The following is a 12868-nucleotide window of genomic DNA, read 5'->3' as shown; positions in this document are numbered from 1 at the left end:
AAGTCCCAAGGGCCCACACTGGGACCAGCTCTGGTGGAGGGGAGAGAGAGGCTGACAGCCAAAGGGCTGGGTAACCGAAGGCGGGGCTGACTAGGCGGGGCTAGAGGGAGAAGACAGTTGAGAGGACCCTTGAAGGATACATTGAAGTCCAGTGAGATTGGAACATGATGGCCTGTGGAGTTGAGAATCCAGGGGGGCACTGAGTTGGGTAATGAAGGTTGAAAAGGGACAGGAGGGACCACAGTGTGGTGCCGTGAGGTTCAGCTTGCATTTACTGGACTAAATGTCCAGTCCAGGGAGAAAGAGCAGGTGGACTTGGCTAGGTGGGGCGCAACAGGGAGGGATGAGTTGGTGGAAAGGTGGGGCCAGGGAGGAACTGTCCCCTGCTTGTCTTCTTAGCCTGTGCACAGCTTCATAGTGGCTGTACCTTCCATTGGCCTCCTGCTGCCACTCATCCTGCAGCTGCTCATCAAGACCAGGGCAGTGAGCACTGCAAGGTGCCCCTATGAGGACCAGGTAAGCTGGATCAGTGTGTGTGCCCTGATATCTGGCTAGGAAGTGACATCCTGCACCTCTGCCACTAGGCACTATCTGTACTTTCTCCACTGCCCTTGGCCCTGATGGTTCCCCTGAGTCCTTCCAGACCCACCTCTTAAGATGCAGCTCAGATCTCTCCTCCCCATGGAGCTGGGTGGCCATGCTCCCTCTTAGGTGCATTGCATTGAAAACCTACTGTGAGCTATGCTGTGTGTTATTTGAGAGATGGGTATAGAGGTGAGTAAGTACATCCTGCCCTCGTGTGGATAAGCAGCTTGCAATCAGAATGACACCAGCTGACACCCAGGAACACTCGAAGAGATGGTGTTGGTCCTGAGTGTTGTAGCAGACAGGAAGAAACTGGGAGTTTGGCGAGGCATGTGCTGAGAATGTGCTAGAACATGCCACTCTGTGTGACCTAGGTGTGATTTTGGATTGTCAGAAGGCCGGATGGCATTGCCTGTGAGACGCACATCTATGCAAAAAAGGCATGGAAACAGGGAAGTAGGATGTTAATAGAATGATGAAGAAATGGATCTAATTGAAGCACAAGGTGGCATGGGCAATGAGGTTAACCCATAGGGTCAAAATTAGAAAGGCCCAGAAAATCAATCTTGGAATTTAGTTTTGATGAAGTACAAACCTGGAAGCCATGGTAAAATTTTGTAAAGATGTCATTTATTGAGGAATAATTTGCAAACAGATTTCCTTTTTAGACTATAGTTTGGGAATTTGACAAATGCATACCATTGAGTACTCCTCACCATGATCAACGTTAAACCAGTTTCATTATCCAGAAAACCCTTTCATCTCTTGTCAATTTCTCTCCCTACATCCTTATGGGTTTTTGCTTTCCAGAATCATATATAAGTGGAGTTGTGGCTTTTTAAATCTGGTTTCATTCATTTAACACAACACATTTGAAATTCATCTATGTTGTTGGTCATATCAGTAGTCTGTTTCCTTTTACTTCTGTGTAGTAGTGTATGGATGCCCTAACTATTATTATATATTCACCATTGAAGGACTTTTACAGTGTATCTAGATTTTGGAAGTAGTTTGTTATTGTTCTTGTTTTGTTTTGCCTTTATACATGTGCTCTTTGGGGGGCCATTACAATTCTTAATACACATATATACCACAATTTTTGTAGTTCTGTTTGTTTGTTTGTTTTTGCACCAGAAATTGAACCCAGGGGCGCTTAATCACTGAGCAAAATTCCCAGCCCCCTCTATTTTTTTTTTTAATTTGTTAAATTTTTGAGACAGGGACTCTCACTAAGTTTCTTAGGGCCTTGCTAAGCTATAGAGGCTGGCTTTAATCCTCCTGCCTCAGCTTCCCAAGCTTCTGGGTCTACAGGCATGGACCATTGGGCCCAGCTAGTTTAGGGGCAGTTATAAATAAAGCTACTACAAACATTGGTGTACAGGCATGTGAACACAAATTTTCATTTCTATTGAGTAAAGTTTTAAGGGTTCAATTGGTGAGTCATAAAGTAAAAGATGGAACTTTATAGGAAAAAACTGTACAGTTTCTTCTTTCTACCAGCAATTTATGAGAATTCCAGTTCCTCTGCATCTTCATCAATGCTTGACACTGTCATTTGTTGCTATATTTTGTTTTCAAATTGTAACCCTTCCAATAAATGAGTAGTCATATCTCATTAGGGCTCCAGTCTGTGTTTTCCCAATGAGTAATGGTGTTGAGCATATTTTCATGTCTTATCAGCCATCTGTATGTCTTTGGTAAAGTGTTTTCTCCAATCGTTTTCCCATTTAGAAAACAATAGGTTGTTTTCTTATTGAGTTTCAGGAGTTCTTTATACTGGATTGAGATCCACGTCTTGCAAATCTTTTCTCGTGATTTATCATTTCATTTTCTTCATAGCATCTCCAAAGAGCAGGAGTTCTTAGTGGTGTTGTTTTTCCAGTAATGGGGATTGATTCAGGGGTGCCCGACCACGGAGTTTCTTCCCCAGCAGTTGTTATTGTTGTTTCTCACTCTACATGGAACATCATGTCACCTGTGAGGAGCAGTTTCATTACTTTCTTTCCAATCTCTGAGTCTTTATTGCTTTAACTTTTGAGTGTGGAACAGGAATGAGAAGGGTGGTCATGACGGCCTCGGGACACTTTACTATGACAACAACTCCTCTAAAGGCTCCTTCAGGAAGACAGGTGGGCAGTACCACTGGGGGAAGGGGAAAGCTGCAGACCCAGGGACAGCTGAGAAGACAGAGGAGCCTGTGGGCTCAGCACTTCCCATCCTTAGTCACCCTTTCACCACAGCCATATCTGGTCCCCTCCCCCCTGTGACTCCTCTGCTTGGCCCTTACTCCTCAGCCCTGTGGCCTGCCCTTCTCCTCCTCTCTCCAGCTTCAGTTCATCATTTAGTTTTCCTGGCAGCATTTTCCCTTCCCCCATCCTGTGGTTCTTCTAGATCCAGGTCAGGCCTTAGGCCATTGCCCTTCCTCCTCTGCTCTGCTCAGAATGAGGCTCTCCATGTCCAGATTGCCCAGTCTCAAGGGACCTAAATGTGGCCTGCACTCTGGGATTCACAAGACAGGGCTCCTTTCCATTATCTGCAGCACCTGAAACAGGCACTAATTCCATGCTCCACCTTGCAGTCCCTTCCCTACTCCATTTCCTGACCAGAGCTCCTCCTAGAGCTGTGAGCTGGGTTGCCTACATGGGTCCCATGATACCTTCTTGCTGCATTACCTTGGCCACTCCCCAAGGTGCCCAGGGCCTCATGTTGAAACTGCCATTAGCACCCTGAGAGTAGGGTGGCCTTGCTGTTTAGTGTGTTTTCAACATCTGCTGTAGTAACTGGAGTTTATTTTTTTGCTATTGGGTATTGCACCCAGGGGCACTTTACCACTGAGCTACATCCTCAGTCGCTTCCATTTTTTATTTTGAAAAGGGGTCTCGCTAAATTGCTGAGTCTGGTCTCAAACTTGTGATCCTCCTGCCTCAGCGTCCTGAGTCACTGGGATTGCAGGCATATACTAAGATGTCTGGTTTGACTGAGGCATTTTTGATGCCCTGAAATATTTCTGGGTGGAGTGTATCTGAGTGTAGAGCATGTACTTTGGAACAAACAAAAGAATCAACATTTAAGATGGAAGAAAAGAGATAAAGGAAGAGAGAATCCTGATGCCCTGAGCCCCCAGCTTCAGAGGAAGAAGCAGAAGGAGCACAAAGTTGGGCAGAAGATAAACAACAAGAAGATACCACTTGATTTTGGTCCTGTTGATTATGAGGTCTTTTGAGACACAGAATGTGATCAGGAGCTCAGGAGTGGAATCAGCATGAGAGACTGCTCTGCCTGCCTCAGAATTGTTTGATTCTCTTCATGTCTGATAGTATTCCCTGGGGTGGTGGTGGGGGCAGTAATAGAAATTTAGTGCTCAGTTCTTAAAAATGCATTATCATTCCTTTCAACATTTTTCTATACATTTTGTGCAATCCACTTTTCTATATTTTATCCATATTTGATTAAACTTTTTTTCTCTAAATTTAAAAACTCATTTTTTTTAATACTCTGCCTTTTTTTTCCAGCAAGAAATATTACTTTAATGCAAAGGATTTATTCTTTCCTACATGGTAGGTACTATAACATTCCCTGGGAATACAGATATGAATAAAGTATGTTCACTCCCCTCAAAAAGTGAATAGACTGGTGGTGGGGAGTAGATGTTTAATTACAATAATAGCTACAAAGAAAAAGCCTTTTTTACAAGGCTTGTCTTAATTGATTCTTATAGTCTCTCACCCTCTCATCTGCTATATGTCTTTTTTCTCTTCTTTTAAATTTTATTACATGAGCTTTATTATTATTATTATTATTATTATTATTATTATTGCCTTACATTTCTTAATACACCTTTATACCACAATTTATCATATCTCTGTATACAGATTATGTTGACACCATAATTCACATCTTCATACATGTATTTTGTATAACAATGAGGGTCTCATTCCACCATCCATGCAATTCCCCTTCTCCCTCCCTTACCCTTCCACCCCTCTTCCCTATCTAGAGGTAATCTTCTTCCCATGCTCTTCCTCCCTACCCCATTTTCCCATTTTGAGTCACCCCCCTTATATCAGAGAAGACATTCGGCATTTGTTTTTTTGGGGATTGGCTAACTTCACTTAGCATAATCTGCTCTAATGCCATCCATTAATTAATTTATTTTTTCTGGTAGTACAGTTTGAACTCAGGAGTGCTTTACAACTGAAGTTACATCCACAATTCTTGATATATCTTGTTTGAGATAGGGTCTCACTAAGTTACTGTGGGCCTTGCTAAGTTGTTGAGGCTGGCCTTGAACTTGTGATCCTCCTGCTTCAGCCTCCCAAGTAACTGGGATTACAGGAATGCACCACTAGGCCTGGCAGGATATTAATTTCTTTAGTGCTGTGACCACCTTAAAGGAGGCAGAACTTCATAAAACATGATGGTTCGTGTTGCTGTTTGGACGCATTCCAGAGGTGTTCTGATGTGGAATCCTTTCCTTCTTGAGCAGAATAGTGTTGAAAACCACTGTTTTCATGTGTGCGCAATGGAAAGTTGGGGGTAAACAGAGGTGCTTCTGGGCCATTTCCCATTGTTCCAGAATATGTGCTAGCTAAAGCTCTTGAGGTAGGGGTGAGACTCAACCAGGTCTCGGAGCAGGAGGAGATGAGGCTGATGGATAAAGTCAAGGGAAAGAAAAAATAGAATAAGGGAGAGTAGAATCCAGTGAATGTCCAGGGGAGGATTTGACTTTGAGCTTGCTGTTTTCTGCTTTGAGTATTGAAGGCCTTCAGCCCAGGTTTTCCTGGACCATCTAATTTGTGACTAGGAAAATATGATTGGGTTTTCCTGCTAATACTGCCTTTTCAAATAGTGAGATTCAATGAAGGTACATTTTTAGAAAAAATCAAGAGGTGAGAAAGTAAAGTGGGAGCGGGATGGAGACACCATCTTTGCATCAGTTGAGCAGAGCAGCACTAGAAATGTCTTGAAAGGTATCTGGAAGGACATAGCGGGAGGACATGTGTGGCCAATGGACATAAGGCAAGGATGTGGCAAAGGGAGGTAAAAGGTGATGAGGGAGCCCTGGGAAGGCAGGAGATGTGGGTGCAATGTCAGCACCGGTCTGAAGAGAGCTGCTCACAAGTGGGTCGAGGGAAGTCACTCTTCCTATGAGCCTGGGAAGGCGGGAGGCCCTGGGTCACTCTTGGGCTCCCCTGCTATTGAAGTCTTGCCACAGGCCTGGGTTGAGTCCTGGATTAACTGACCACCTTAGGGAGGGTCACTGGGAGATGGCCTTGCCCAGTCTTGTTGATTCTGAGCTCCTCTTTCCATCCCCGTCTCCCTCCAGCATGACAACCCCTTTGACAAGGGCTGTGCCACAAACTGTTACATCACGATGTGTATGCCACTGGGACCCAAGTAAGTTGCTAAACCAGGGGCTCAAAGGGTGGACCCTAGGGTTGGTATGGTGGGTGAAGCTGGGTCATTTTCCTGTAGTCCTTTACCCCAGCTCCCAGGCCCTGACACTCATGTTCCTTTCCTTTGGGGTTTCTACAGGGAACTCTGGGAGCTTCTAGGAGTTTTACTCTTCATTGCCTTTAGAGGTTCTTGCCCCCCAAAATGGAGGGGAACTGTAGCCTAGATGAGGTCAAGGTGGATAGTGACCCCTTACATTTGGCCTCTTGTTCCACAGGTACATGTCAGAAACTGTGAGTCTCCAGATAGAGCTGGGGACTGAATTGGAGCCAACAAAGATGTCCTCCCCAGCACAACATTCCATAGAGATCCCTGGGCCCAGGTCTCCAACTCAGGGTCCCCCATGTGGTGTTGAGGCTGCACCTTTACAGGAAGTAAGGAGTAGTGGGTGTGCATTGAAATAGAGGGTGCCTGTGGGCTGTGCATGTATTAGAAGAAGCCATTCAGATTGGGCTGTCCCTGAAGCTGATGCCCTTGGAGCATAAGAAGTGGGATTGTGGACCTGGTACCTGGTCAAGATCATAGGGCTTCAGAGCTTTGGAACGTGTCCCTGGATAGACAAACAGAAAAAAATGGAAGCACTTTCTGATTGGCTTTGGGCCAGTCCTTTACCTTTCTAGAAACTATTTTTCTAAGCTATTACTGAGGACTGAGACTAGGGTAATAGTTGATGCTTTAAAGAAGATTCTAATTTTTTTCAATGGAAATAGTTACTTGATGTACCATGTGAAACATTGGAGTGAAGCATTAGGAATGCAGTGGGGTGGGTAATATATAGTGCCCCCCGCATGGGCCCTGGTGTTGACTTGTGTTCCAGCCCTTTCTTTGTTCTGTTTCCAGGCACCCAGGGACATGACTCTGAACTATGAGGTGGACATTATGGAGAGCCCCTATGTACTGACACTGTGTTTAGCTTCCCATCAGTCCAGTGCTGTAGTGGGAGGCCCTAAGAGAGGCTTGGCCTCCCATTCATGCTTAACACCCAGCAATGCAAGGATGTGCACCAGAAGTTCATCTCCTGAGCCTCACGTGGGGGCCTCTCATGCCTGAGTCCTCATTCACTCTCCTAGTGAGAATGCCAAGACCCCATGACTGTTATATACTCATGATTTTTCTTGTTCCTAGGGCTACTCTGCCTGTCTGCCCTAGATTCAGAGAAGTGTGTTTCCTGGGAGTGGGGGAAATGTCTGGGGGGATGGAACAAATCCCTCCTGGAAGGGAAGATCATAGCTTCCTGGAGACCGAAGTTCCTGAATCAATACTGCCTGACGCTTTGACCTTGGACCAGACATTTAGCATTTCTCTGATCCTAAAAATGTGGCAACAGTAATAATTGCAGTGACTGACCTTTTTGCCTTCCTGGCAAGGGCTGGAAAGGAGAGGAGAGAACACCCAACAGCCTGAATAATACCAAGTGCACCTGAAACTATTTCATAAAATAGAAAGGGAACTTACTTATTATTAGTTCTAATAGGCTAGTATATTAGTCATAAATTACAAAGTTTCAGTTAAACATAAGTAAGTTTTAGAGAGATGATGGTCAGTATGGTAGCTGGAATTAATGTATGGCATACTTGAAATAGAGTTGGGTGCAGGGGTGCACATCTACAAGCCCAGCTACTTAGGAGGCTGAGGCAGAAGGATCACAAGTTGAGGATCATTAACTTAAAAGAGAATTGTTTTGTTTCTCCAAATGAAAACTAAAACAAATCTTAAAAGTCCTGAGGATGTAAGTCAATGGGAAAACACTCTTGGATTCAATCCTCTGCAGTGAAAAAGAAAAGATAAATTGACAATCAGTTTTGTAGGATTTTTGTTTGTTTGAGATGGAGATCCACTATGTTGACCAGGCTAGTCTTGAGCACTTATGATCACGCAATGCTCATATATAAATGTCCTGCATGCTGGAAGATAGGTGTGTGCTACTGTACTAGCTAGAAAGTAGATTTTAAACTAGGTTTGGTTAATTCCAGCACCTCAGGAAACTGAAGCAGGAGGAGCACAAGTTTTAAACTAACCTCGGCAATTTAGCAAGACTCAGTCTCAAAATAAAAAAGGGCTGGGGTTATAGCTCAGTGGTAGAATGTCCTTTGGTCAACCATTCAGTACTGTAAATATATATGTACACATATACGTATACATATTCCATATATATATACCATTGTATAATGGATTTGGACAGTTGTTTAGATTTCTGCTTTTGAGCTACTAATATGAATAAGGATAAAAACTTGTAGCTTTGAGCATGCTAGGCAAGAGCTCAAACCATTGAGCCCGACGAACATCCCTATGTATAAATTTGGGAAATTTTCTCACTATTGGTTATCAGAGTATAGCACTTCCCACCCCCCTTTTGTTTTGAGCCTTTGGTGGGGATTCCTGTGATGCTCAGACTGGTCCCATAATTTTTGGCTCAAGTGTTTCTCCTGCTTCTGCCTTATGAGCAGGTGGGAGTACAAGTACATGCCACCACACTTGGCTGTATAATCTCATATTGATAAGACACTTTACATATCACAGGACATCCAGAATAAAAAAACAGCAATTTAAAATGACTGAGCACAGTGACATGCCTATCATCCCAGCAGCTCAGGAAGCAGAGACAGAAGGATCATATGTTTGAGACAAACCTAGGCAGTTCAGTAAAACAGTATCTCAAAATAAAAAGGGCTGAGAATGTAGCTCAGTTTTATAATATTCCTGCCTTCAATTCCCACTAATGCAAAAAAAATGATAATAATAAAATTAAAAATTGGAACATAAAAGCTTGATTTGGTGACACATGCCTGTAGTTTCAACTATTCTGCACACTGATGCACAAGGATCTCTTGAGTTTGAGTTTGAGACAAGCCTGGATAAAATGGTGAGACATTATGTCTCAAAAAACAATAAAATAATAATAAAAATAGTAACAATTGGTGAAGCCAGGCACTGTGGCTCACATCCGTAATCCCAATGACTTTGGAGGTTGAGGTAGGATGATCACAGTTTTGAGGCAGGTATTGGGATCTTAACAAGGCTCCTGTCTCCAAATTTACAAAAGAATCAGGGGACAGGGATGAAGCTCAGTGATAAAGCACCTCTGGACCTCTGGATTCAATCCCTGTTACAGAGGATGGGGGATGAAACAAACTAATTTGACTACATAACATTAAAATCTTGGGACTGGAGGTATAACTTATGGTAGTGCTTAGCATGTGCTTAGTGTGCTTGTAGCCCTAGGTTCAATCCCAAACAACAACAATAACAAAAATAAAAACCAAACAAATTAAAATAAAATCTTCAAGTATATATCCCAAGTCACAAATGAATTTGTTAGTTGAACCTGTATACCTTTTGACTCCAAAATGCAATTTTTAAAAAGTGTGTAGAACAGCATAGATTAAGGATTTTGTCTCATTATTTAGATAGCAAAAAGTAGCAAAAAATCAACTTAAATGTCATTAGCGGTAAATTGGTTAAAATATGGCATGACCATGTAATGGACTACTAGACCATTTTGAATGGATTTAGGGGGAAAATACTATAATGTGTTGCTTGGCACAATGGAGCATGACTCTAATCCAAGCAGTTTGGGAGGCTCAAATAGGAGGATACCATGTTCAAAGCCAGACTCAGCAACTGAGCTAGACCCTAAGCAATTTAGTGAGATCCTGTCTTAAAAAATAAAAAGGGCTGGGGATGTGTCTTAGTGGTTGAGTGCCCCTGAGTTCAATCCTTGGTTTCTCACTCCTCAAAAAGCTATGAAACAGAAAACACTGTATAAGTTAGGTTCCTATTTTAGAAGCTCTACCTACATTTTTATTTCCTGAAATGATGAAGTTGGAATGGGACTGCCTTCCTGTGTTCTGTATTTGTCTAAAGCCTAGATCAGACCCAGATATAAGCAAGCATCCTTTTTCCTGGGTACTGTACCCTGACTTTTGCTCTTGGATTAAGCCATTTAAATTAGGAGCCACTGTGATGGGTGAATAACAGGAAGACATACAGGTTTTATACTTGTCCCTCTCTTCTGCAAAAACCTAGCGCTCCATTCCCAGTACTCTGTTTTGTTTTTTCCTGCTCATTTGCAAAATAGATACAGAAAAGTAGACAGTTTAAAATATAGTCAAATCTAAAATTACGTATACTGGTTTGTTTCTTGTATTTTGGTATTTATCTCTGAAAATTGATTTTAATAGAGCAATTCAAACCATAAGACATTTATTAATTTCTCTTTATTTTAGGGTATGCCAGAGCAATGGGCTCGATTGGTACAGATCTCAGTATCACCAAACTAGAGCAAAAGGAGAATCCTCAAGCTCTGCTGGATGTCTTAAAGTTCTATGACTCCAACACAATACAGCAGAACAGTCTAACTTTTACTTCTCCTGGTAAGACATCAGATAGTGGTAAAAGACTGAATCACATGGAAAATTGTGAAGGACGGCAAAAGAAAAAGATTATTTCTGGAAAAATAAAAGGCTAAGCTACATTTTTGATTCCTACTTTCTCCTACATAGATTCTGCTTTTTGCAAACTGGTTGATCTTGAACATCATTTGGAGTCTAAGAATTACATTGATCTCATAGTTTTGTTAGAAATGGAATGTTTTTAATTTTTTTCCATAATTTTTATACATTATAATTAAACATGATAGTGGGATTTACATTTGTAATATGTTATTACCTTTATTTGGAGTTTTTTCCTTCCTCATTGCTTTAAATGATTTTCATTTCAGTAGGAAAAAGTCTGGATATATAGGCATGTTTATGCTAGAGATATGTTTATTGTCAGTGGCGTAAAATGAAGTTTTGCTATATAAATGCATTCACCTTGGAGTAAAAAAAATATTTTTCTACTAAAAAATGAACTAAAAGGATTTATACCTCATTATTAGAATATCTTTGGGTAAGAATTGGAAAATAATGGATTTTCTTTAAAAAAAATAGCTTGTTTAAATCAGCATCAGAATCAAATTCATGTGTTTCAGTTAGTTTAGCAATCTCTGGGATGTCTTTTGAGATATAGATTCCCCTTCTCCACACTGGTTCTCATGCTTTCTCTTCCTTGCATTGTACTTTAAAGATGCAAGATCCTTTGTCCTGTTTATCTCAGTGTAGATTTTGCCAATTACATCTCCCAATGTTTCTTTTATTTAATGTGTTTCTCTGTCTCTAAAGTCATATATCTAGTTTCTAAAAATAATATAATGAAGGGATGGGGTTTTAGCTCAGTGGTAGAGCACTTACCTGGCATATGTGAGTTTGATTCTCAGAACCACATAAAAATAAAGTAAAATACAGTTCTTGTATCCATCTACAACTTAAAAATATGAATATGTGTCTTGAATTAATTGTATTTTATATGTTTCCATCATCACAGAATCAAAGGTTGTGTTCAAAGAAGAAGTAGACTTCTTTGCCAAGTAATACTGATCCTGACCTTTTTTACTTTAATCTGGTATCCTTAGGAAATCAATTCAAGTTTTATCCTTAGACTTTTACCTAAAACTTTTGGTGTCAACTAGTAAGTAATTTACATTTTAGAAAAAAAAACATGTTAAAAATAATGCTTTTTACATATGCCATGTTTGGTGACTTTATATCCCCTTGTTCCTTGGTAGGCAATTCACTGGAGAGAGTATCTTAAACAATGAATGTTTTATTTTAATACAGATTTATAGGTATAGTTTCCATTACATTTTGGGGTAGGCCCTGGAGATTAAACTTAGTGGCACTCAACCACTGAGTCATATCTCCAGCCCCATTTTGTATTTTATTTAGAGACAAGATCTCACTAAGTGGCTTAGTACCTCACTAAATTGCTGAGGCTGGCTTTGAACTCAAGATTCCCCTGCCTCAGCTTGCTGAGCCAATGAGATTACAGGGGTGTGCCTCCACACCAGGCCTCCTTTACATTTTAATAACTTTATTGAGGTAAATTCTGCAGACCATAAAATTCAGCCATTTTAAGGATCAATTCAGGTTTTATAAAATGTATTTTTAAGGTTTCATTATGATTATAGCGTTAATAGCTGAGTTTCTTTTGAATGATATCAAAGCTTTCAGAGAAATGTAGAAATGAGAAATAAAAGAAGCAATCTGAACAAGAGAAAAGATCCAAGTTTTGGGTGGGGTTTGTACTGGAGATTGAACTCAGTGGCACACAACCACTGAGCCACATCAGCCAGGGGATCTTGAGTTCAAAGCCAGCCTCAGCAATTTAGTGAGGTGCTAAGCCACTCAGTGAGATCTTGTCTCTAAATAAAATACAAAATGGGGCTAGAGTTGTGGCTCAGGGGTTGAGTACAATCTCCATTGCCCACCCTACCCATTCAAAATAGATAGTCTTAAACTATCATTTATATTACTCTTACTGTCTTTTTGTAAAGAGGATTTAAAGTGAAATCAGTTTAAGAAATTTCATGTGCTCCTCTTTTATGATATTTTTCTTTTTTCATGAATTATTATCATTCTTTTTTTCATATTCAGAGAAGGATGTCTTCCTTTCGGGAGCACCAGTAGTAAGTTAAAACTGGATTTCTTATACTTCTTGCTCTAATTTAGGTTCCTGAAAACAAATCTGTTTTTATCTTGCTTTCTAAAATAAATTCAGCCATCAGAGGTAAATACTTATTTAATATATTTCTAAAGAGTATTTATCAAGAATAGTTATCAAATACATTTATTTCATGTATTTACTTTTCCATATTTTATAAAATCACCTTCATTTTTAATTTTATATTGGATCCAGTGAGGTTTAATCATTTAAAACTTAGCTGTTAAAAAATAACTTCTTAAAGTATGTTTATAAACAGAGAGCTGTTCACATTTTAACCTTTTAATTT

General features: G+C 40.7%; 1 pseudogene; it reads left to right on the top strand.

The window, feature by feature from the left end:
• The first annotated feature begins 2651 nt into the window (after positions 1 to 2651).
• Positions 2652 to 12868, top strand: part of LOC101967809 (serine/threonine-protein kinase PAK 2-like) — a 37023-nt pseudogene continuing 26806 nt past the window's right edge.

This window comes from Ictidomys tridecemlineatus, chromosome 3, assembly GCF_052094955.1.
Source record: "Ictidomys tridecemlineatus isolate mIctTri1 chromosome 3, mIctTri1.hap1, whole genome shotgun sequence".
Taxonomy (NCBI): Eukaryota; Metazoa; Chordata; class Mammalia; order Rodentia; family Sciuridae; genus Ictidomys; species Ictidomys tridecemlineatus.
The sequence above is the reverse complement of the archived record's forward strand: the minus strand, read 5'-3'. Positions and strand labels throughout refer to the sequence as shown.